We start from the raw sequence: 24,448 nt of genomic DNA, 5'->3' as shown, positions 1-24,448 counted from the left end.
TCCTCCGAAGGCATCCGTTCCCTTACGCAGATAATCCTCGAGTTTTTTTGCCATAATTAAGTAAACCAAACCAACCTATTTAAAAAAAAAATGCGCAGCACCACGAAACGTTATGAAATGAGATATGCTTATATATTCAGGTTAAGAGCTGCTGTATATCATCTCGCGATGCACAAGTTCGTTGTCAAGATTAGACAAGATAATCTCTGAACTGACACTCTAGTAATCTCTAAAAATATCTTAGAGATATTTATCTAGATTTTGATGTTTGGATAAGAAAGAATATGCTATAAATCCTCATTCTTAACAACAAATTCTCATCATGAATGGAACTGACTAAGAGCTGAAAAACCACGACTGCGGAATTATTAGTTGAAGGCAAACAAAAAGCAGCCCAAACAGAAGTGCATATTATGCCCTTTCACGTATGCTATTTTGTATGAAGTTCATAGCGACTTTTCACCATAATCTACTCTCTGTTATCCTCAATATGCTTACATTTTTTTTTTTTTTTTTTTCTTTCTGTACGAATAAGAGCTTTGCAAAGGACTTGGGCTTGGGGGCATTTTTACACGTCAGAGTAGGAGGGGGTAATTCCCTTCTAAAAAATCCCTTCGACTATGAAGTAGGTGTGTTAAACAGTTGGCATAGTATAGGTTCCAAGAAGAAGGGGGGGAAAAGAAGAATGAAATACAAAAAAAAGAAACATGGTTTAAAAAACCAAAAAACCAAACAGGTTTTCTAGGATGGTAAGAAAGAGATTGAGAAGAAAATGTTTCAATCTTCTTCTAGAGTAAAGAAGAAAACAACAAAAAGGGGCGGGGAAGAAAACCACTTGAATATTGTAGGAATGGAGGGGTAGGTGCGGGGGGTCATAAAAATGGAATAAAAAAGAACCTTTGGGATGTTTTAATTGACCTCACGGTCCGACCCACTGAGGGAAGGGGGAGTTAGAAATAGGAGGGCAAAATGGTGAGCTGACGATATGCAAGGAGGAACGCCATTGGTGGAAATTGGCGACCATTGAGAGGGACGCTCTCAAACTTTTCGTGATGTCTCTATCGCCATGCGGTCGCTACTGTGAGACGGGTTGCCATGTATTGAAGGCTATCGCCAAGTGGTGAAAATAGTTGGGGATTGCGGTTGAGATATTGAGTGATTCAATCCGCACCGGTTGCGACAGGTAGAAATGACTCAATTGTCTGTTAAAACCACGAAATTGTCAGGAAATGCTTTAAGTAGACGTTATAGACTCTGTGAGATTTATTTGCGATACATAACTAGCCTTTCAAAGGATTTCAGCTATTCGGTCGGTAAGGTGTATTAAAGGATACTGGTCTGCTATGCCGATTAACTTAACGCCGAATCGGAAATAATGTGTCAGGTTTCGCATTGGATGTTTCTGAACCTAGTAGAGGGATTGGTTCTCAACCAGGGGGAATTTCCTAGTGTCGGGGGGGGGGGTGGATGCGGTTCGCCTCATATTTTACTGTTAAGTTTTAGTTTATGAATATAAAGAAAACGTTACTTAAGTTTTCTTAATTCATCGACATTCTTGTTTAATTTATAAAAAACACATTAAAAACAATCAAAATCTAAGGATCTAGATCTAAAAATGATCTAGGAATGGTGAAAGGGGCGCATGGAGCAAACAAAAGAGGTGCCAAATAGGGGATTCAGTTGATGAACTAAGTGATATAGTATTTTCGCGAAATGTGCTTAAAAGGGGTTACGGTACACTTCGATTGACAGAAATATGTCTTTATAATTATTTTTTAAATATATATACATTTTAATAAGCAATTTTCAAGCTATCTGATGATTATAAATGCCATTAAAAGTGCTGTAAGCATTCTTACAGCCCTTAAAATGCCACGCACATTCCAATGTTAGCATTGCTATAGTCCTTAATTGTCTCATTTTTTTATTGAAATAAAATAGAGTTGGTTATCTGTCATTTTTATCAATGGATGATTTTGTTTATGCACGCTTCGCTAATTATTTCGAACATACTGCGCAACGAAACATTCTTAGGTGTTCAACCTGAAATTCGTTTTTATTTTTAATTTATTATTATTATTATTATTTAGTTCTCAAGTTTTATGAGCGAAACTATCTGATTTTATTACCAGATTTTATATTAATTTAGATCAAAGATTAGTTTCTAAAATTAGAAATGTTGGAACTTAATAGGAAAGCCGTTAGAAACGGGAAAGTAAACAAAGACATAAATAAAAATATTTATAAATTAATGATAATTAAGAAATACTAAATTAAACTAACATTAACAAAGGTGACTAGTTTAATTCTAGCAAGGCATGGTACACCAAGTATTAAAGGAAGATTCTGAAGTATATTCATCACAATCAGATAAAAACTGCATTCTTAATTTAGCATTAAATTCATTTAAAGCTTTCTTGGCGGGATGGGTAAGGCCCATAAATATTCCTATTCCCCAAACAATAGATTTTCAAAACGCGAAAATTGTTCCTTATGTATTCATGTGTTTTATTCTTCCGGTAAAAATCAGGCATTTCGGTGACTGGTATCAGTGTCAATACTAACTGTTGAAAGAAATGATGCATTAGTAAGAAAATGTTCAGCTTATATTGCAATTTAGATTTAGATATGTAATAAAGTACTGAAGCTGATCATATCTGAAACCCTGGCTGGGAGTATGATTTCGGTCTCCTGAGGCGCTCTGGCGGAATTTAAGCTCTAATATATGTATTATTTCTCATCATAAACAAAGATATCATGTTAAAGATGAACTGGAAGAGGTAGTGTTATAAGGTATTTCTCCCGCCTTCGTAGCATGCCTTCGTGGTGTAGTGGTCAGCACGCTCGGCACGTATTCGAGAGGTCCGTGGTTCGATTCCCGGTGAGGGCATTGCTCATTTTTCTTCTCTCCTGCTTCGAAATAATCTAATAGCTCTATAGTGTAAGCATTTTAAATATTTAGCAGCTTTTTTGTCAAAAACTTACTCTAAAATTTTGAAAACAGCAAGAAAGATTTTACTAGAAATAAATACTGGAATACTGAAAATAATCTGGATATTATTTTAATTAATGGAAGTAAAATGTGCATACATAGTTCACGGTGCTCTGCATATATGCATGCATTTTCATCCAGAAGTTTTGGTTAATCAAAACAAGCACATTTCCACAGGAATTTTGTCTTCCTCCTTTCTCTGTTTTTATATGCTGGCCATATTTTGTTGGCATAGCGAGGCCTTTTTGCACTTATTGTGCTATGTTCGCAAAAAATAAAACATCTTATTTACTGTTTGTCTTATCACATAGACCAAAAATTAATTTCAGTTCAGAAATATGTGGTATTTTAAAAACGTCTCGCATGTGACAAAATAACCCACTCTGCTCCGGTACGTTCAGAGAGCGTATCGCTCGTGCTCTGACGGTGTTACTTGTATTTAGAACGTTTTACAGGATATGCTAAAGTGGTGTGTGTTACAACCGAGTTCTTAGGACATTTTCGAAAATAGTGCGTGTTAGAACTGTGTTCTCAGGACATGCATTTCGATGTACAACAGTGCAGAATAGTACCGTGGTACTTGTAGAAAACCTTTCGAGCATGTGCTATAAAGTACGTATTATTCAGGTTACAATTACCTCAATTATCTAGCTATATCTATATTGTATTAAAAAGGGTGTTATTCCTCATTAAAGGAGAATTAATCAAAAGATATTTATCTGACATGCTGAAGATTTTACGAATAAATTTCTGTATTCAGGACACAAGAGAATTAGAATATTGGAAAATGCGATAAAATTGCGATAAAATATCGCCCATTCCTCCCTTTTTTTTATTCATGATTCAGTTGATGAATTATATTGAGTAAAGATATATATATATATATACGTAAAAAAGCAAATTTAAAGTTAAAATAATTAAAAAATGTGCAAACATATAAAAGATTTAATTTTCGAACTAATTTACAATATCATTTAAATTCAGATAGCATAAGTAAATCAAGTGCAAAACCAAACCATGAAAAAATTCACCAATTTAGCAAATTAAAATTAATCTAAACATTTAAAAAAAAAATGCATAAGCGAATGACTGTTGAGCAGGCAGGAAACAGACTTATCAAGGGGAAGTTGCCTTGAAACCTAACTCTTCAAACATTAAATTCGTGTTTCGTCATTCATGCAGGCAAGGGTAAAAATCAAAACCAAAAGTAAATAAATAGTGAAGAATGCCCAAAAAGAAATACCAATAAAGTGGTACCTTGAGAAATTAGCAATTAAAAATTAAAGGTCTAAAAAGGAAAATACCAGTAATGAAGTATTTTGAGAAACAATCAATGTAAAGTCTAGTATTAAATTAAATTTTAAAAAATTAAATTTAAATTTTCCAGAAAAATTAATCTAGAAACCAATGCATTTTAGAAATCCTTGTCTACAGAAACCTCCCCGACACGAATATGCATATCAATCAAAAAGAAACTAAAAAGGAACTAGACATAACTTATATAAACCAATAAGAAACTAAAAAGAACTAATTCATAATTTATTAAAAAAACAAATATATACTGAAAAATATAATTACATATCTAGAAAATACTTAAATACTATATAAAAATACAAAAAATACTTAAAAGCTAGTAAATAGTAAGTTTTAATTCTAACTTAACTACCATAATAGCGTTGGGGTCTGCAAAAGTATTTCCTAAGTGATGTAAGTGTGTTCTGCAAATTCTATAGATGGCGCTTATGTAAGTAAAGTTGACTTCATTAAATTTAAACATTCTTCACTACCGAATTCATTAGCAAATGAAATAAAATAAAAAGAAATTCTGGAATTAATAAACTATTGAAAACTAACATTATGAGAAAAATATATGGAAAAACCTTATAATTTATTTTCCCAAAACTACATTAAACTTCTTTTCCTTAAAATGATTATCTCAGTTTTCAGTAGTGTATTTTGTTAAAAACCAAAATTATGAAATAAGAAATTTCCGTAGTGTGACATATCTAAAGAAAATTTCTATTATGAATAAAAGTCTTGTATAACGGGAGATTATAAAAGAATATTCTCAGCATGTGTGATAATTACCATAAAACAATGCTATTCGTATAATATCTGAACTAAAAAAAGATTCTTGTAAGAATATATTTCCTCTGAATCGAATAGAAATAAAGTATATTTTTAGTTCAAAGGGGCAATTAGCCCTGAAGGACTATTAATTTCGTTATGGCATTTTGCGTTGAAAGTTTTAAAAGGCTGTATCACTTTTCAAATCGTTGCCACCATACATTACCTCCCTGTCTTATATTTAAAGAAATTAAATAATGAAAAATTTGCACAAATGTATGTATGTTTCTTGCATTGTGATAAAACAACGGTACCTAAAGCCTTCAAAATTTGAATAGCGTAATTTTCCATCGAATACGGACATGTGGAAGCCCTAATTTGAATTTGAAATTTGTTTTATTATCGATTTCAGATTTTGTAACACTTCAACGAATTTTTGATTAAGAAAACTAAATGATTTCAAAGCGAGCAATGGCAACACTGTACGAAAAAAAAAAAAAAAAAAAAAATTAACATCCGCGCGAGCTTGTGTATCGGAAATTCTAAAGAAATGGTCATTTTAAAATTAATTTGCGATCTTACTATTGAACTGAATTTTATAATTTGAGTACGTAGGAGTAATACCGCATTTCCTTCGCGTATTTTAACTCTTAATTTTTTAGCGTTAGGTTCCGAAAATTTTAAAAATAATTGCATTATTTTCCCTTTCCTATACGGTACATAGTTTTTCCTTTGAGGGCTAGTTTACTGGTAAATTGCATTCCCTTGATTGTTTTTATTTTTATTCATCGCATTCAATTTACATATGCTTTTTTCTAGTAGCATTTCGTCCATTTTGTTTTCCGTTGCATTTATTATTTGAAGCTCATTTTGCGCAGATTCTTCATTAAGCTACACGGAAGTAGCAGGTGTCCTCACACTTTGTAGAGACATTAGGTTATTTTTAAAGCAGGAGTGATGAAAAACTAGCAACGCCTTCGTCGGGAATCGAACCACGGACCTCTGAAATACGCGCCCAGCGTGCTGACCACTATACTACGAAAGCATGCTAAGAAGGTTGGAGAAATATCTTACAATTTCCGAAACTTTCCAAAGATGATCACTTTATTTCTATTATTTACGTTCCAGCTCATTGTAGCTTTATATACTGTTTATTTTTCGAGTTTTCGAAATCGGGGTCTTTTGCTCATACACTCCGAAGGCCTTCTTGGGAACTGCGGTCAAATTTCATTCATGTGAGATGTCCCTAGGGCTTTACAAGAAAACTGAGCATGAGTGCAATGTGACCGGATCAGTTGCCGACATAAATGGGCTCAATATCTGTCAGATATTGTAATGTTAATATTACTATTTATTCTTATTGGAGTGTAGGTTTCTTTTAAAGAAATAATATTGTGAAGTTAACAGTAGTTCATCCAGGCCTACTTTTCATTTATTATATTCTTGCCGTAACCTCGTTCTTTGGAAGTTAAATTACTTATTTAAGTTAAATTAAAAATTTTCACTCTTGATTTTCGGATAAATTAGTTAAAAAGGGTGGAATTCACGAGGAAATACGGTAATTAAATATTTGCTTTTTTAATCGATGAAAATCGTAATACGAGTAACTAAAAACAAAATATTAAGTGAAAGACATTTAAATCAGGTAGTGAATGAGATTCGTATGTTGAATGAACTTCAAATAGAAGAAGTAAGATAACAGGATATGCTACACCTAAAGTGATCGATTGGGTAAAACCACTGAGCACTAGTAATTCACTTATGGTTCAGTACTGAAAATGTTGCTCTCAAGACTATCTTTGCTTGTGTGAAGCAAATAATTACTAGTTTACCTCAGAAAGTTCTCCACGAAAGTAGACAGTCTGATATTTGTACATATTTCTGTGCAAGAAAAAAGGTATTGAACGAAAAGTAGAATCGCCGTTTTGCCTAAAATAGAATATGGAAAAAGTAATGATACTAGTGATGGAGATTAACCTAAAGTATTATTTTTAGGTATTAAAGCAGTAAGAAAAATTATATCATGAATGGGCGAAGGAGTGATTATACACGTAAAATTATGGATGAAAGTTGTGAATTTCTAAATTATGAAATCAAAATCGTTTATAAGTAAACGGGGCTTACACACTGTCCTAGAAATCGCGAAAGTGCTTAAAAATAAATGAGAAATATATACTGACATTAAAATACAAGTTATTTTGTAAAACGGAATATAAAATTCGGAAAGAAAGCTTATGCGTGAAATTAAATCAAATAAAATCATGTAAAGGATCAATTACTCTCTAAAAATGCACGAAAATAAAAAATTGTAAGAAAATGTTAGAATACGCAGGAAAGTTCTAAAGGTTCAAAACTTTTTCTCCCTCCTTTCTGCATGCCTTCGTGGAGTAATGATAGCACACTCCGCTCGTATTCGTGAGGTCCAGGTTCGAGTCCCGGGAAGGGCATTGCTCATTTTTCGTGTTTTCTACTTGAAAAATCATAATGACTCTACAGTGGCGCCCGAACTAAAATATGGTGGATGATGATTTTTCACCACCAGGATTTGGCGAGTGGGTCCCCTAATACCCAGTCGCCCTTTAAAAGCGGGAGTATATAAGGTATTTTATGCATCCTTTCTGCATGCCTTCGTGGTGTAATGGCACCACCCTCGGCGCGTATTCGAGAGGTCCAGATTTGAGCTCCGGCAAGGGCATTGCTCATTTTTCACATTTCCTGCATCAAAATAACCTAATGACTCTACAGGGTCTTAAAATAAAATAGAATGTTAGTAATAGTAAGACTATGTGAACTATTACCGAATGAGAACTGTATAACAAGTAAATTAAAATATCACTATAAAATAAAATGCTATATAGGCCCTTTCATAGTTAGACGAGTTGGCTGTTCATCCTTAGTGTACAACTATAAAACGTAGATTAAATAAGGATATGCTTAAATGAATAACATAAGAATGTAAATAGCGATCATATGTATAAAGTTAAATAGTAAACTTCATAATGTGTAGAAAATTAAATGTTAAGCATGTGAATTTCTCTAGATTGGCAACAAATCTACTATTCTGCTGTTTCAAATATAAACAAACATGTCCGCCATGTTATTTAAAAATTAGGCTTAACCGCACTTAAACAGGTTTTAAATTGTTGATAATTCTACAAATATTGCTTGCAGATTTCTTAAAGGCATAAAAACCTTAACCGGAAGATATGAATAACATAATTAATCATTTTTAAAGCAAAAAATGCACAATTTACAAGCCTATAAGAGTAAAGAAACTGAGATCGCTGAGCCGAGTAACAAAGTGGATATATATATATATATATATATATATATATAAATATATTTATATACGTTTGGTGCGGCCGATTGCAACCAAAATACGAGGTGCACATCTACATGTTATAGCAGTCCTATATACAAAATTTCAACGTTCTGAGGCTACTCCGTTTTTGAGTTATGCGAGATACATTCATACGTACGTACAGACACCGCAAAAAATTCTCTTTAAAATTCATTTAAAATTATTTTTACAATTTTTTTTTGGGGGGAAAAGAGTCCTTTATTCTGTCCTTATGTACAGATGTCAGGCAAAAACGTCGTTAAATTGCATTCGATAGCAGTCAAAATAGATATTTTCGTTGAAATATGCTGCCTGAAACGTTTCGCGATTACAATACTTCCGTTTTACTTCGTACAAGGAAGTAAAAAGGGAATAAATTCAAAGTGTTTGAAAGTTTATCGATAAGTAACGCCCCCAAAACATTTCTTGAAAACACGATGACACGATAATTATTCGCGGGCCCACCAGCGGCCGAGCGGTAAAGTCGCTGAACACTGGTAGTTCGGTCCGAAGTTCGAATCCCGCGAACGGGCTGGCTGCATGGGCGTTTTCGTGGTTTTCCCCATGTGTAACGTGTATACGAGTCAGTTTCCCTTAGAAAGTCCTCCACGAAGGCATCCCTTCCCTTAGGCAGATAGCCCTCGGGGCTTTGCCATAATCACACACACACACATTCGATAATTATTCGCAAATAAATTCCATCAAAATTGAAAATTTTAAGACTTAGCTCGAAAACTTACTTGAGATACAGGAAAAGAAACGTTAGAGGATTAAAAATGCGGATACTTACGTAAACTTTCCAAAATAAAAGGTACAGCATTTCAGGAAATAAGTCACTTACTTTCTAAATTGTTTGTAATTTTGTTAAGTCATTGTAATGGGTAAAAGTAAGGTATGAAATGCAAACGGAAGCGAAAATTAACAAGCATTTCATTATTTGACAATGAATCAAATTTCAAAGGAAAAGAAATGGTTTGAAATGTAGACAAATGTACCTTTGCAGAAAACCTTAACAAATTCTATTGTGTCAGACGAATGGGGTAACCTGAACTGCATATTAACGTAATCTTTTTCTTCAGAAATTTTTAGTTATTTAAAAAACGAAATAAATATGATTATGTGTTTCCAGGCTTATTTACTTTGTATGATAAACAAATGGAAACACAATAGAATGTTTACAGCAATATCTATAATAACTGGACCCCATAGGTGAAAGACGCTGTTTGAGTATACTTTTTATCTCAATCTGCTTCACTCTAGGGTTAAATATCTCGATATCATCCTCTCAAATAAAACAAATTTATTCCAGGCTTATTTATTTAGTATTGTTTTTATTTGTTTATTTATTTTGCTTATTTATTTTGCATTGTTTTTATTTGTTTCCAGGCTTATTTATTTTTTATTTGTTTTTACTCTAGGGTTAAATATCTCGATATCATCCTCTTAAATAAAACAAATTTATTCCAGGCTTATTTATTTTGTATTGTTTTTATTTGTTTATTTAGTTTGCTTATTTATTTTGTATTGTTTTTATTTGTCTATTTAGTTTACTTATTTATTTTGCATTGTTTTATTTGTTTCCAGGCTTATTTATTTGCTTTTATTTCTTTTCACTCTAGGGTTAAATATTTCAATATCACCCTCTTAAATAATACAAAATGATTCCAGGTTTATTTATTTTGTATTGTTTTTATTTGTTTATTTAGTTTGCTTATTTATTTTGTATTTTTTTTTTGTTTATTTAGTTTGCTTATTTATTTTGTATTGTTTTTATTTGTTTTCAGGCTTATTTATTTTATATGATAGACAAATGAAGACACAATCTATACAGCAATATCTATAATAAACGCTGTTTAAGTATACTTTTTATCTCAACCTGTTTTCACTCTAGGGTTAAATACCTCGATATCGTCCTCTTAAATAAAACAAATTTATTCTTAAAATTAAATAAACTGTAATTAACTACCGCTACTTAGGATCAAAACTGTTGAGTTCTGTGACTAAATTAAACTCATTATATGTGACAGATTTGAACAGCCAACTTTACAATTAGAACTTGAGTGCCGTTTGCCTTTTGATATAAAGAGTTATTACAGACATTGAAACAATTTGTCTGGAGCTTCTTTTTTCCGATAACATCACCTGAGATTATTCGCTCAAAATTATCTTAACCAGCGTCAGGTTTCTTGTCCTTGATTTCACCTAACATCTTTCATCTTCCCGAATATGACTGGATAATCTGTGGGATCTTGAATCGTTTGATAAGACAATAGCCGAAAAAAAGAAACTCTGAGACACTCAATTCCTTTGAAATAATTGCTACTAAACGTAGAAGTTAATGGCGATGAACGCGGGCTTCAACAAGACATTCGAAATCAGATATTTACTCTATTGTGCAGGGTTGAGGACAGTCGCAAATAACTCACTTTTTGTTCTCTTGTTACTTTCGCAGCGTAACGAGCTGCTGAAAGGAACGAGTCGAATCTTCTGACGGTTCAGTCTGAAGTATTCCCAAAGTAGTGCAACGTGACAAGTATTGTTAATATATTCTATAAATCTCAGGCTTTTAGTAATGATGTAGCCAATTTGTATCGAAAGTAATGCTAATTGCTGTTTATATGTGTTGGAAATGTTGCGTGGAACTTTACCTGAGTGATTTATTTATTACCAATTCAGGGACATGTATCAGATGAATAGCATTTCATTTGATACAGTTTCAGAGACTTGCCTGTGAAGCTATTTGTGAACTCACTTGAAACTATTAAAGTGTGGTCACAGTCAATGATCAATATTGGAGTCATAAACGATTTACGAGCTCAAGAATGCCAGCATTTCGCATCAATTACCATTTTACGAACTAGCGGTGCGACCCACATCAAATCCGAAGCTAAAAAAAAAAAGGGAGGGGGGGAGTTGATAACTTTTTTTTTTTTTTTTTTTTTTTTAATCGTTCATATATTATAACTGTAGCATATTAAATGATGCTTACATTACAATGATATTTTTTCGTAAATTATTTAAAAGAGCCCTATGCGACTAGGGCCGGGTTTATGCATAAGCTACACAAGCTATAGCTTAGGCCTCCCCCCCCCCAAAAATAGAATATAGTATAAATAGTTTTAAAATATATTATAACAGACTTTTAAAGGGTCTTATATCTCAAATAGCTTAGGGCGTTATCAAGTCTAAATCTGGATCTGTATGCGAGCTTTCCTTCACGAAAGCATATCTTCCTTTGCGCAATTAGCCCTCACATGCTTTGTCAAAATTGAAGAATTCGTTCCAATCCATCTTAGGCGACCCGGGTTCAAATCTCAGAACACAAATTTATTGCATAGTTAAAATCCCATGCAAGTCTTCCCCCCCCCATACGAATCATGAATACTATTACTTCATCACGTATTTCGCCCCTCCTTTTTTTTACTAATTTATTTTCCGAAGGACACTATTACAGTAAGATAATAACAAATGAAAAGTGGTCAGGGATAAAGTATCGCAATGTGTCATTTCATTAAATGAAATCTACCTGAGAATGCACTGTAATAATAACATTACAATATCTAATAAGACATCTTCATTTCTACTTAACTGTAACTTGAATCTCACCCGTTTTCATTGTTGTCCCTGCTTCTCCTTCAGCCTCATATCCATAAATAATTAGAGAAGATGAATGTGCAGTTGAATCAATGAAATCGTAGACTGAATATCTCTTAGTGTTTTCTTCGACGTAATGCGTCAGTTCTTGTATTAGGTTAGCATAAAGTTCAACAGTTAGAAAGGAAAGGTTCGGCGTGACCTTCACAGGTAGTTTGTAAAAGTTTGCAGTTGTTAATAAGGCGAAAACAATAAATACGTGGCTAAATTCATTTTAAAATGTAGGGAATCTAGTTCGCTGCACGCACTGTTTATGAAAGTGGAAAAATCACGAGAACAATTTTCAATTTTTCAGAAACTGGTGCTAAAAAGCTAGAAGAGAAAATACGCAAAGGGGAAAAATATGCGAGAAAATACGGTAACAGACAATTTTTCCAGGAAGTCCTTCACGAAAGCACCCCTCGCCTTAAATCAACAAAATCGCCCTTACGCGACAGCTTACAATTGTTTCGTAGACGTCTAAAATAGTATTTAGGTGTTCTGTTTGAAAATAAGCATCCTTTAAAGCTCATAAACTATCAGCTACAAATATTTAAGTTTATTTTGCCTTCTCTGATTTAAATCTTTTGGGTGATATGTTCTCACTGCTAAGACCTTTAAATAAATAAATAGATAGAAAGATTTGCTTCTCCCCCGAAAGATTGGAAGTTTATAAAGGAGAAAAAAGAACTCTAAAAATAATGTCTGTGGTACATAAGGACCTATGTTTTATAGACGAAAATGGCAAAACATTTTGCAAAATTTTGGAACTGATTGTTGCGATATTCATTATAAAGCTCTTTGACAAAATTGTTTGAACAAAATAAAATCGTGACATATAAAAACTAAATTACCTTTGCAGTGAAAGTTGTTTAGAAAATGTTTAGTCATTTAAATTATGCTTGTAATAGTATTTTTAGTACAATAAATTAAATAAATAAGTGATTTTATAGAAGATATGTAACATCTATTTTTTACAATAAGTGAATAAATAAAAGGAAATGAATTTATAATAAAAGATACAAATATTACTATTTAATTATTATGCAATAAAGATGCATTTATTTAATAAAAATCTTTATTTTGTATAAAAAAATTTTTACTTAGGTTTTTACTTAGGTTATTACTTAGGTTATTTACTATTTTTTACTTATCTCTTTCATTCAGTCAGTCTCTTATGAATTCTATAATAAAGGATCTTGAAAAAAAAAAAAGTTCCTTTTTTAACCTCCTGCAACTAATCATTTACCTAATTTAAAACCTAATGCACCTAAATGATAGAATAGAAATTTCAAGGAATAAATTGCAGATTTAGATCTTTGCTTGTTTGCTTGTTTTAACAACTAGTTTTCAGAATTTCATCAGTGTCTTTATTATTTAATTCTCAAGAGCTGACTAATGTTAATGGAAAATAATAAAAAGTGGTTAAAATGGAGCTAACTTGCCTCATTTAACCGGCAATAGAGTTCATAAGAAAAAAAAAAAAAAAAAAAAAGAACGCTATAACAACTTAACCTATACGCCTTTGGCTGTATTCTTGTTAAAACATCATTAATGCTTCATCATAAAGTCTAATAGACGCTCCTAAGGCAATTTCAACAGCAAACATTAATTCAACCTTGATGAAGCGGAAAGAAATTTTTATTGCTATATTTTGGAATTTTCTTTCTCGAATGTATTCAGTTCACGTATTTTGAACACAGTGAAATTCAAAATTTAAGCTGTTTAAATTTAATGAGATATATTTTGATGACTTCAGAGATCAAGTGACTTATGTGTAGCTGATGTAAACAAATAATGTAGATGAACTCAGAGATCACGTGACTTATGTATAGCTAGTACACAACAAACAAGGTCATTCTTTTTCCTCTTCCCTTGTGAAATGTACCTCATTGCACTACTTTTTTTTTAATAGATTATAGTGCATTAGCATAATAAAGAGTGCAGAATTTTGGTATACTTCTAGGATTGAAAATTTCAAAAATTTAATTTTTATTGAGATTTGTAAATAAAATAACATAACCTATAAAAACTGTCAAATGATAGAGAAATGTCGCCAAGTAAGAGATTAAATTGCCAAACTGCTTTAATTGGACCAACCAATAGTCAATCATTTAAAATCAAAAATTAGACACAAAAAGCCGTCTTATGTTGGCTTATATTTTGAATAACACTAACGAATTTAAAGGCTATCGGACACAAATCTTTCTTCTTCAGAAGTAAAAGAATCTCTGCATATCTTTCTCCTCTTTTCGGACAATAATAATAATACTAAATAAATAAATAAAAATAAAATCCGAAAGCTTTCAATTTTATATTACTCCCAAAGAGGCGTTTTTTTAACACTTTGTGAATTGCCTTTATTTATTAAATATTATGCTCTTCGCACTTAAATCATAAAATTCTGTTCAACAGCAATATCGCGAAATAATTTCAAAATAAGCATATCTTTAGAATTTCCGGTACACAGTCTCGCGCGCTAAACATAAAAATGTCTTTTTTTTTTTTTTTTTTTTTTTGTACAGTGTTGCCATTGATCGCTTTCAAATCGTTGCGTTTGTTAATCAAAAACTCATTAAAGATCAACAAAATATGAAATAGATAATAAAACAAATTCCAGATTATAAATTTGGACTTCCAGATGCACATATTCGGATGGAAACGAACGTTATTCAAAATTTGACGGCTCTAGGTACCGTTGTTTTATCACAATGAAAGAAACATACATACATCTATGCAGGTTCTTCATTATTTAATTTCTTTAAATATAATGCAGGGCTCTAATATTTGGTGGCAACAATTTGAAAAGGGAACTGAAATTTATCGTGAACCAACGCAAAATGCCAAAACAAAATGAATAGTTCTTGTGGGCATATTGCCGCTTTGGACTTAAAAAAAAAATAAATAAATAAAAAATAAAAAAAATGCCTGAAAACATCTACGCCAAACTAAGGTTATTTTTTCTCTAATTTTAAATTTTGCATTGGCATGATCTCTTCCGATGAGATATATTCTCCAGTTATTAAGACACCATCGCTCAAATAATTCCTACAAACATTATGAATAGTTTATAACCAAATATTTGTATTTAAGTAATTAAAATACTCATAACGTACCTATTTATATGTTTCTGGTTTATATTTATATTAAATTAGTCAATTTCATTGCTATTTTGAAGGAGATTTTTTTTCGTCGTTTAATGTTATCATTCGATTAATGTTATCAAAATAGTCGGAGACAAACGTGATCACACTAAACGGCCCCTACTGTAGTAATATATCTGCAAATTTTGTACTTAATGCATGGAATTTACAAAAATATAGTTATAATTTTATCATCAATTTGCTTCTTGCTTGGCTCATCAAAAAAGTTAAACTTTGTATTTTGAGTTTTCTCTCGTCCGTAATACTAAAACTGATTTCCTAAAATACTGTACGTTATTTTGAGATAGGCCGATAGAAATTTTTATTAAATCCAATAATTTTGAAAATATTCATCAAAATTATCATTTGTATATATTATAAATTGAATTAATTTTAAATTACATCAATTGGTTATATAATTAAAAAACAGATCACAGATTTTAAGACATCAAGAACTACTAAATTTATTGTTTACTAATTTCTCAGAGTGTCAATCGATTAGAGATTAATTTCATTTAAAAGGTACATTCAAGATCTTACATTTAGTGCAATGCGCCAGGACTTGCAAAGTCTCTTTGAAGCTAAATGCATGGTGGCGCAAAGTATTATCAACGTAACAGTTACAAAATTTCGGAATGAATCGGCTAAAAACATTTCTAATGTCAATATAACGATTATTTGCCGAAATGGTACAATTCGCTCCCTGAATACCATATTACCTCGCTTATGTTCCCCTCAAGCTTTTTAGCTCTAAGTTCTAAAAATTTAAAAACTATTCATATAATTTTCCCCTTTCTCTATGGCCAATAGCATTTCTCCCCGAGAGTTAGTTTATTGATAAGCAGTATCCTGTTGATTATTTTTTATTTAGGCTATTCATTTTGATTTGCATTTTATCCATTTTATTTTGATTTGCATTTCATCCATTTTATTTTGATTTGCATTTCATCCATTTTATTTTCTGTTGCATTTATGATTTGAAACGCATTTTATGCAGATTCCTCGTTAAGCTACCAGGACGTGGCACATTTTCTTATTACTTAAGAAACTTTCCCAACATGTGATTTCACCTTACTTCTATTATTTAGGCTGTAGTTCATTGTAGCCTTATCTACTGCTGATGTGTTCTATCATGGAAGTAAGAATAAAAGTAGGCGCCAACCCCACACTACGACTGACGCAGGGCTTCCAAGCATTAGTCTCCAGAGGGAGTGTTATTTTATTTATTTATTTATTTTTTTTTTTTTTTTTAAGTACAGAGCATCCTTGACAGCTCTTTGGCAGTATTTCTACATACGACAGTTCCACTCAAGTCGAAAATCGGGTGCACTTCCGCATAAAAGAAACATTCATTGTTGGATGGGCAATAGCAATTTGTATAATTTAGTGAAATTTACGAAAAAGAATTATATCTTGGTTATTTTTCGATAAACAGCAACAGCGATTTTGATTACGAATTTGCTTTATAAAATTCTGAGCTACTGGACTATAAAATTATAGACTTTAGCAAAATGTTTATATTTGCGTAAAGAATGAAAAGTACCTTAAGATACTTTTAAAATGTCAAAATATCTTGAAAATATAATACGTTTTAAAGCTAAATTCCCTTATAACTAAGTGTTATAAGAGTGAAAATGCTCTTTATTATCTTTGATTGTATGCTTCCTTCGATGTCGATAAAGTATTCACTACTTTTATTTTGTGTTCCAAATATCAAAATGTTTAAATGAAATGCATTTTTTTGTCCTCTACAGAATATTGTAATACGTACTTTGTTAAAACTCTTAGAGGAGAAGCTTAATAGTTGCTCATTTTAAACTCATCATTTTATTTTTATATAACTGAAAAATAACCACTTTGGATTCACTAAAAAATGAAATTCCCTCCAAATCTTGTAATCCTCGTCAAAATTAATAAATATATAGACAGATATGCTAATAAGTTAACTTTTCCTTCATTTGTAACCATACATTTGTGTAAAATTATATACTATTTTACACAAATATATGAAACAGAAACTAGAAACATTTGCTTGTTCGGCGGAAGTAACATATGTGGTCAAGATGATATGAACGTGCTACATCATCAAAACAACTTATTATTAAGAATTTGGGAAACAGGGTGATCGAGAGAGGTGAAAACATTTGTGTATCCTGCCGAAGGAGGTCCGATCGTGAATGGTCCTGTTATTGACTCCAGATTGTTAAATGTTTTTCACACACGTTTTTCCCTCCTGGAGATTCGAGGTTCACGCTCACTTATTTTTGCAAAAATATTATAAATAATTTAAAATCTATGCATCAGTTGTATATTTAACTTATCTTATTTTATGGTTTACAGAGTTGTAAGGAAAAAAATAAAGTTCTGTCTCTCTTTTTTAAATTTTATTTAGCAACATGTTTAATTGATGACTAAATGTAGTACAAAATCATGAATGAAAAATCTTTGTCATTCAATACTTATACTTGAGTAGTGGTCTGCTATTTTTGAAACAGTTTCAAGACAGGAAAAACACATCATCAATGTTATTAATCGGTATATCTATATACTATGCATATATACCTTCTGGATTACCTCTCAGTATATAAATTTCAGGTATTTTTGAATTTAGATCATTTAGTTGCTTTAACTGTTTTAAAAAATGTCCTACTTCCTACCTGTGTTCGAGCTTTCGAAATCGGGGTCTTTTGTTAACCCCCTTCTTCCGATGTCTTCCCATGGAGGTAGGAAGTTTCTTGCCTCCATGTGTCCTCCGATGTCTTGAGTACTGCAGTCAAGACTCATTCATATGAGATGCCGTAGGACTTTACAAGGTAACTGAGCCGAAGTCCGACGTGTCTGACTCAGCTACAGTCAAATATTGGCTCAATATCTGTAAGATAATGTAATGTTAAAATTATTATGCATTCTTACTGGAATGTAGGTTTCTTTTAAAGAAATAGTATTAGATTGGAATAGTTACCTCTAGTTTACCCATGGCTTCTTTTTTATTTGTTATGTTCTTATTGTAACTGCGTTCTTCAGAAATTAAATTACTTACATAATTCCTCCCCTCTTGATTTTCTGACAATTAAATGAGTTAAAAAAATGGGGGGGGGGTAATAGTAGAGGACATACGGAAATACGGTTTGAAAGAAATAATAGCAAAAAATATATATTAAAAAAGAATGAGAACCTTGTATTTAATAAAACCAGGCATAAGGTTTTATAATTTAATTTTGTCTAATATTATTAAAAAATACCGAAATGAGGGTATTAAAATACCTCATTCCTGTCCGAAATGAGGGAATAAAATGAGGGAATACCGGTCCTTATCTGAAACAAGCTTCTGTTACATCTAGCAAGAATTACAAAACATAGACGTATTACTGGAATGTAGGTATGATGTCTGATGAAATCCAACTGAAATTAGAATTCACTAAAGTTGCAAGCAAAATCATGTTGAGTTTCTTTGTTAGAATCTCACATTTACTTACACAAGCGTACTTTTATGTACTTGTATGTTTTTATGAAAGCGGCAGAAACGGCAGGCCTATCGGGAATGGTATCGGTGGCTATACGTTCGCCTTCTTAATAAAGATGCTATCACCTTTATGCAAGTCGGCTATTGGGGTCACCAGAGAAAAAACGATCATAAAAGTGCTTTGAATAATAATAACGGCACCTCGATAACAAGTGCTTTCTCCACCTTAGAAACTAAACTTCATAACGGTGCCGGTATCTTCACGAGGAAAATTCGCCGCGATTTGAATTAAGGAGGTCAAAAAACTAAAATTCAGCTTATAATATTAGTATAAATAATAAAATTCAACTTATAAATATTATAATATTAATACAAAATAATTAAGATTAACATAAAAAAGAATAAAATTCAGCTTAATACTATATAAATACAGCACCTCGACTAGAGTTGCTTTCTTCAAGTTATAAGCTGAACTTCATAGTCGTGCTCAATTTATAAGGCTATAAGGGTGCAGATACAAACTGCTTATACAAACATACTGGCATTTTTACTATAGAAATTCCCTAAGAAAGGAACCATCATAAAGGTAAGGTGCTTTGATGAAATTGTCTTTCTTCAAGTTATAAACTGGACTTCATTAAAATGCGGGCAGTTATGCACGTCAGTGATTATTCACTGAAATAAAGACCTTTACATGAATGTCTCGACATCATAATGAAGGTTATATTCTTCATGATATAAACTGAAATGCCGGACTCCATTTATGTCTTGATCAACAATGGATGACTTGCAAAAGGTGTAGCCGCCTTCATTCAAGTTAGCGGCTATTCACTTAGGAAAATTTCGGAATCTTGACGAATTCTGCATTCTTCATGCTTCATGATATAAATTGAAATTTCTAAAGGTGCCAATACCTTTACTGAAATCGACGACTATTCACTTAGATCGTCACATGGGCATCCCAGCAATTTGATGAAAGTTGCATTTTTCATGGTATAAATTGACCTGCTGGTCCTACTCACGAAAGGACCAGACACGCTTTACGTTTTGATGAACAATGGCTAACTTACAAAAAGTGCCGGTACATGTATTCAAGTCTGCGACGATTCGCTCATATTTTCACTCGAGCGTTCCGTAATCTCGACGAAAGTTGCATTCTTCATGATATCTACCGATCTTTATAAGGGTGCTGCTAACCTTTGTTTCTTAATGGTGGGGCACCCTTGTACCTTGGAGAATAATTGTCAATTTGCATAAAGGTATCGGTATATTTATGCAAGTTAGCGGCACCGGTCGGACCCTACCCATCCACCCCCGAGTTTTTCTCTTTTCGCCGTTGTTTGGGTTGTTTTACGAGTATCACATTAAGCATATAAAACATTTTTCTAATGCTTTTTAATGAATTTCGCAATTGATATACTAACTCATCTTCTAAATTGGTTTGATAAAAAGGCACAAACGAACTCGATAGACAGCCACAAACAAAAACTATCTTATCGCCATACAGGAAGTAATGCTTGACTTGTCAGCTATTTCAGTTTTCGACTTAAAAATTACCAGAGAATGCTTCAAGTGAAACCTCTGTTCTTCCACCAATACCTTTTCATTTTACTAATTAAGCTATCGGACCATTTGACGTTAGTTTAAGAAGCCAAGAGAGCCGCCGCCAGTATTCAGCTTCTGATTCTTTCATTCTTCCATATCCGATAGTACCAAAGATTAAATTTAAGAAGGGATATCTGGTAATTTTTCACCCTGGAAAATTTACTCGGCTATTTCGAGCTTCCCCATACTCTTGTCTACACCGAATCCGTAGTCGTACATCATTCTCGGCGAATCTGATAAAACTCTACAAAGAAGAACTGCATCATTAGATTGTTCCTCTCCCCCCTTCCAGCTTTAAGGTCTATCAACTGACCTTAAGAACTCCGCGCTCATTAATGTTTGTGGGGCATAAATGGATTTTCCTTTTAGCATTATTTATTCTTTTGACAAGCTCCGGTGTAGCTCCACGTTGACAGAAATCTGAAAATTAATCTGATTTTTTATCTGAGTTTTTGATTACATTCAGTTACTGGAAGCATTTTTCAAAATCTGCTGGAAAGAGGAGCTGAAAGGAGGTGGGACGTTAAAAAAATTCTTTCGTTATTCTGGTGGTTTCCTGCAAATTTTTCAAAAATGAAAGATACGGTTGGCAGTTTTTTGTTCGCGAGCTTTGATTAAAATCTAAACTAAAAAAGGACCGAGCTAGTGTTTCCAGATTTTAAGGCATCAAAAATCATTCTTAGAGTTTCTCATAGCCTTGTTTTATCCTTGTAAAATTGAGGAAAGTGGGCATTGGGAAATCCCGATAAAATACTATGCCTTGAGAGTCAAACTATTTTCTTCCTTCAGCCGATTGCCATGTAATGTTTCTGTTATGAAGCTATATACAGTTTTAGATATTGCGGAAGTAGAACCTTAAACCACCTTAAAGTAATGCTGTTTCTGGAATAACGTGCTTAGCACAACAAATTAGTGATTCTTACAGAGAAAAGGCTTTCCTTCTGTATAAGGAACAATCATAACGATCATTTAAATTAGACGGGGGCATAAGCCCTCCTTCGAGAGGAATGGGTCTGTTTAATTACTTAATCCTACCCGTTATGAAATCTTGTGCAACGACATTTTCGCCTCTTGCCTGTCCGATTTTGTAAGCAAACGACAAAAATCAGCATCACGAATACGCATCTGTTTTTAGGGTATATATATGTGTGTGTGTGTGTGTGTGTGTGTGTACATATATACGCGTGACTATCTTCTATAGGTTAACCTAAGCTAAGAACACTCAGAGCTCGTTTGAGAAAAATCATAATTCTAGCCGGAGCTCACCGGAAACCTAAATAAAAAAAAATAAAGCATTTCCTTCCATGCAACTAAACCTTAGTTTGTGCTAAAAATATTTTTGATTTCCAAAATTTTATTTGGATAATAAGTAAACCTTAAAATTCGATTCGTTTCCCCTTTTCACATTCTGCTTGCTAACTAGAATTAAATCTGCAAAGAATCGTGGTTAGGGTTGGACTCTTCTCTCTTCATTCTCATACCTACACATCTCTGTTCAAATTTTGTTTCATACTCTCCCACTATTTCTAGCATTCTCCAACCGTTTTACCTTTTTTATTGGTGAGCTGGATAAAGAATGATCTTTGTTTCTATCAGAGCTTACATTCAGCAGGAGTCTAGTTGAGTTGTTTCTTAGTTGAGTGAAATTTTAAATTCACCGGACCCCAAATAAGACGAGATAGTGTATTTCATTTTATTATTAAACTATTTATCACTAATTTAATGATTTATTAAATATTTATTAATATTTTTACATTTTATGCAATTTTAATTATTAATTATTTTATTAGGTATTAGTCCAAAGGGTTTTAGCCAGAAGAGCTATTAATTTCATTTTGCGCTGAAAACTTTAAACGTCGGTTCACTTTTCAAATTGTTGCCCTGTATTATATTAAGCCCTGTATAATATTATTATATTAGAGCCCTGTATTACATTTAAAGAAATTAAATAATGAAAAATCTGCATAAATGTATGGATGTTCTCGCATTGTGATAAAACAACGAACGGTACCTAGAGCCATCAAACTTTCAATAACGTACGTTTCCACCCGTACACTGGTGTGCAAAAATTAAGGACGAAGTCGAAAAATTAGCATATCAGCTGAACGAAGAGGCAGAGCGGACAGAAAGACCAATCAGGAGATTAAGTAAGGGGATGTACGGTAGCACATGCGCCGATGTGCAGGTAGACGTAATGGGGGAGTGTCTGAGTAGTATAAAGCATGTTGTCGGTGTAAGATCAGTATTTCTGGCAAAGAGATTGCACGCCGTATAGCAGTTAAAATCACACCGAGTTGCTGCCTCAGCGAGAAATGGCGAATAATCAATCTGTTAGACGACATCTGGATGCTTTTACCCGAGATCGAATCATTGGGAAGTTGCAGGAAGGCCGCAGTGTGACAAGTGTGGCTGCAGAGTTCGGAATTGCTCCCAGCATCGTTTCACGACTTTGGGGACAATTTCAAACTACAGGAACAGCTATCCGGGGGTTTAGTAGTGGTCGTCCACGAGGAACCACACCCGCAGATGACCGGTATATTGCCTTACAGGCCAGAAGAAACAGGCGGCAGACAGCGGGAGAAGTCGCTAGACACACGACACAGGCGACTGGACGACCGATATCGCGTTTTACCGTGGCTAGAAGACTGTACGGTGGTGGTCTGTTTGCACGACACCCTGTACGGTGTGTACCTCTAACGCCTGCCCATCGGAGAAGGCGTTCTCTGTGGTGCCGGGAACACCGGAATTGGAGAGACAATGAATGGGGACGAGTACTCTTTACAGATGAGAGCAGATTCAGTCTGAGTAGCGATTCTCATCGCATACTCATCTGGAGAGAGCGGGGAAGCTGCAATCATCCCTCGAACATCATTGAAAGGGACAGGTATGGAGGTGGCGGTGTTCTCGTTTGGGGAGGCATCATGCTTGGTAGTCGTACAGACCTTCACATCTTCGACGCAGGTTCAGTCAACGGGACCCGTTATTGTAACGAGATTCTTCTTCCATATGTGCGTCTTTTTAGAGGCTCTATGGGTCTGCAGCTCCTTTTGATGGACAACAATGCACCATGTCATCGCACAGTAGCTGCCGAACAGCTCTTAGAGAGTGAGGATATTGAACGTATGGATTGGCCGGCACGACCTCCGGATCTCAATACCATCGAGCATGTATGGGATTTTCTAGGCAGACGCTTGGCAGCTCGTACCTTACCACCAGTAATGATTCCGGAGCTTCGATTGGCGCTGTAAGACGAATGGGCAGCAATGCCTCAACAACTCATTGACACCCTCATTCTCAGCATGGGCAGACGCTGTGAAACCTGCCTAGCAGTCAGGGGAGATCATATCCCCTATTAAAGACCGGATGTTTCTTGCTGGACACCTATCACAGGGATGTTTCGGCCTTCAGTCGCATTGCGCTCCATGCTACTTTTTCAATAAAGCTTCTTTTTATTCCTCTGATTTCTCTTTTAGTAAGTGTTGCTTACATCACTCATGTCCTTACGTATTGGGGATCTTACGGTATTAAATGTGTTGATTTGGAAAGCTTTTGTACAAAGTTATATTGAAAAATTCGTCTCCTCCTTAATTTTTGCTCACCAGTGTATATTGGCATCTGAAAGCCGAAATTTAAAATTTCTTTCATTATCTATTTCCTATTTTGTAAAGCATTTATGAGTTTCTGATTAAAAAACTCTACGATTTCAAAGCGAGCAATGGCAGCACTGTACGAGAGGGGGAAAAAAAGAGAAAGGCTCGAGACTGTATATCGGAAATTCTAAAGACATGTTCATTTTAAAATTATTTTGCGATATTACTGTTGAATTGATTTTTAGGGTTTAAGTGTGAAAAACATGATATTTAATAAATTAAGGTATATAATAAATTTAAGGCTTTCAAGTTTTCTTTCTCTCTCTTTTATTTAATTAATTAATTTTTTTCTTTATCCTGACGACTTTCCATAGGGCTCCGGTACTTCTAATTTTAGAAATTAAGTTCTTAGAACACTAGATATACTAGACGTCATGTGCATGCGCCGAACAATATAGTTCTATAATTTGTAGCAGCTTTAATTTAGAAATCAATACAATTAAGTCTGAATATTGTTGGAAAAAAAAGAGTGATCAGAAAAGCATGCCTTGGGAAAAAAGAACATTTTAACCACTTGTACAATTTTTACTTGAAAATGGAACAATGTACCTATAA

This window comes from Stegodyphus dumicola, chromosome 8 (assembly GCF_044657685.1).
Source record: "Stegodyphus dumicola isolate Sdum_Otavi_A_Nest chromosome 8, ASM4465768v1".
Taxonomy (NCBI): domain Eukaryota; kingdom Metazoa; phylum Arthropoda; class Arachnida; order Araneae; family Eresidae; genus Stegodyphus; species Stegodyphus dumicola.
The sequence above is the reverse complement of the archived record's forward strand: the minus strand, read 5'-3'. Positions refer to the sequence as shown.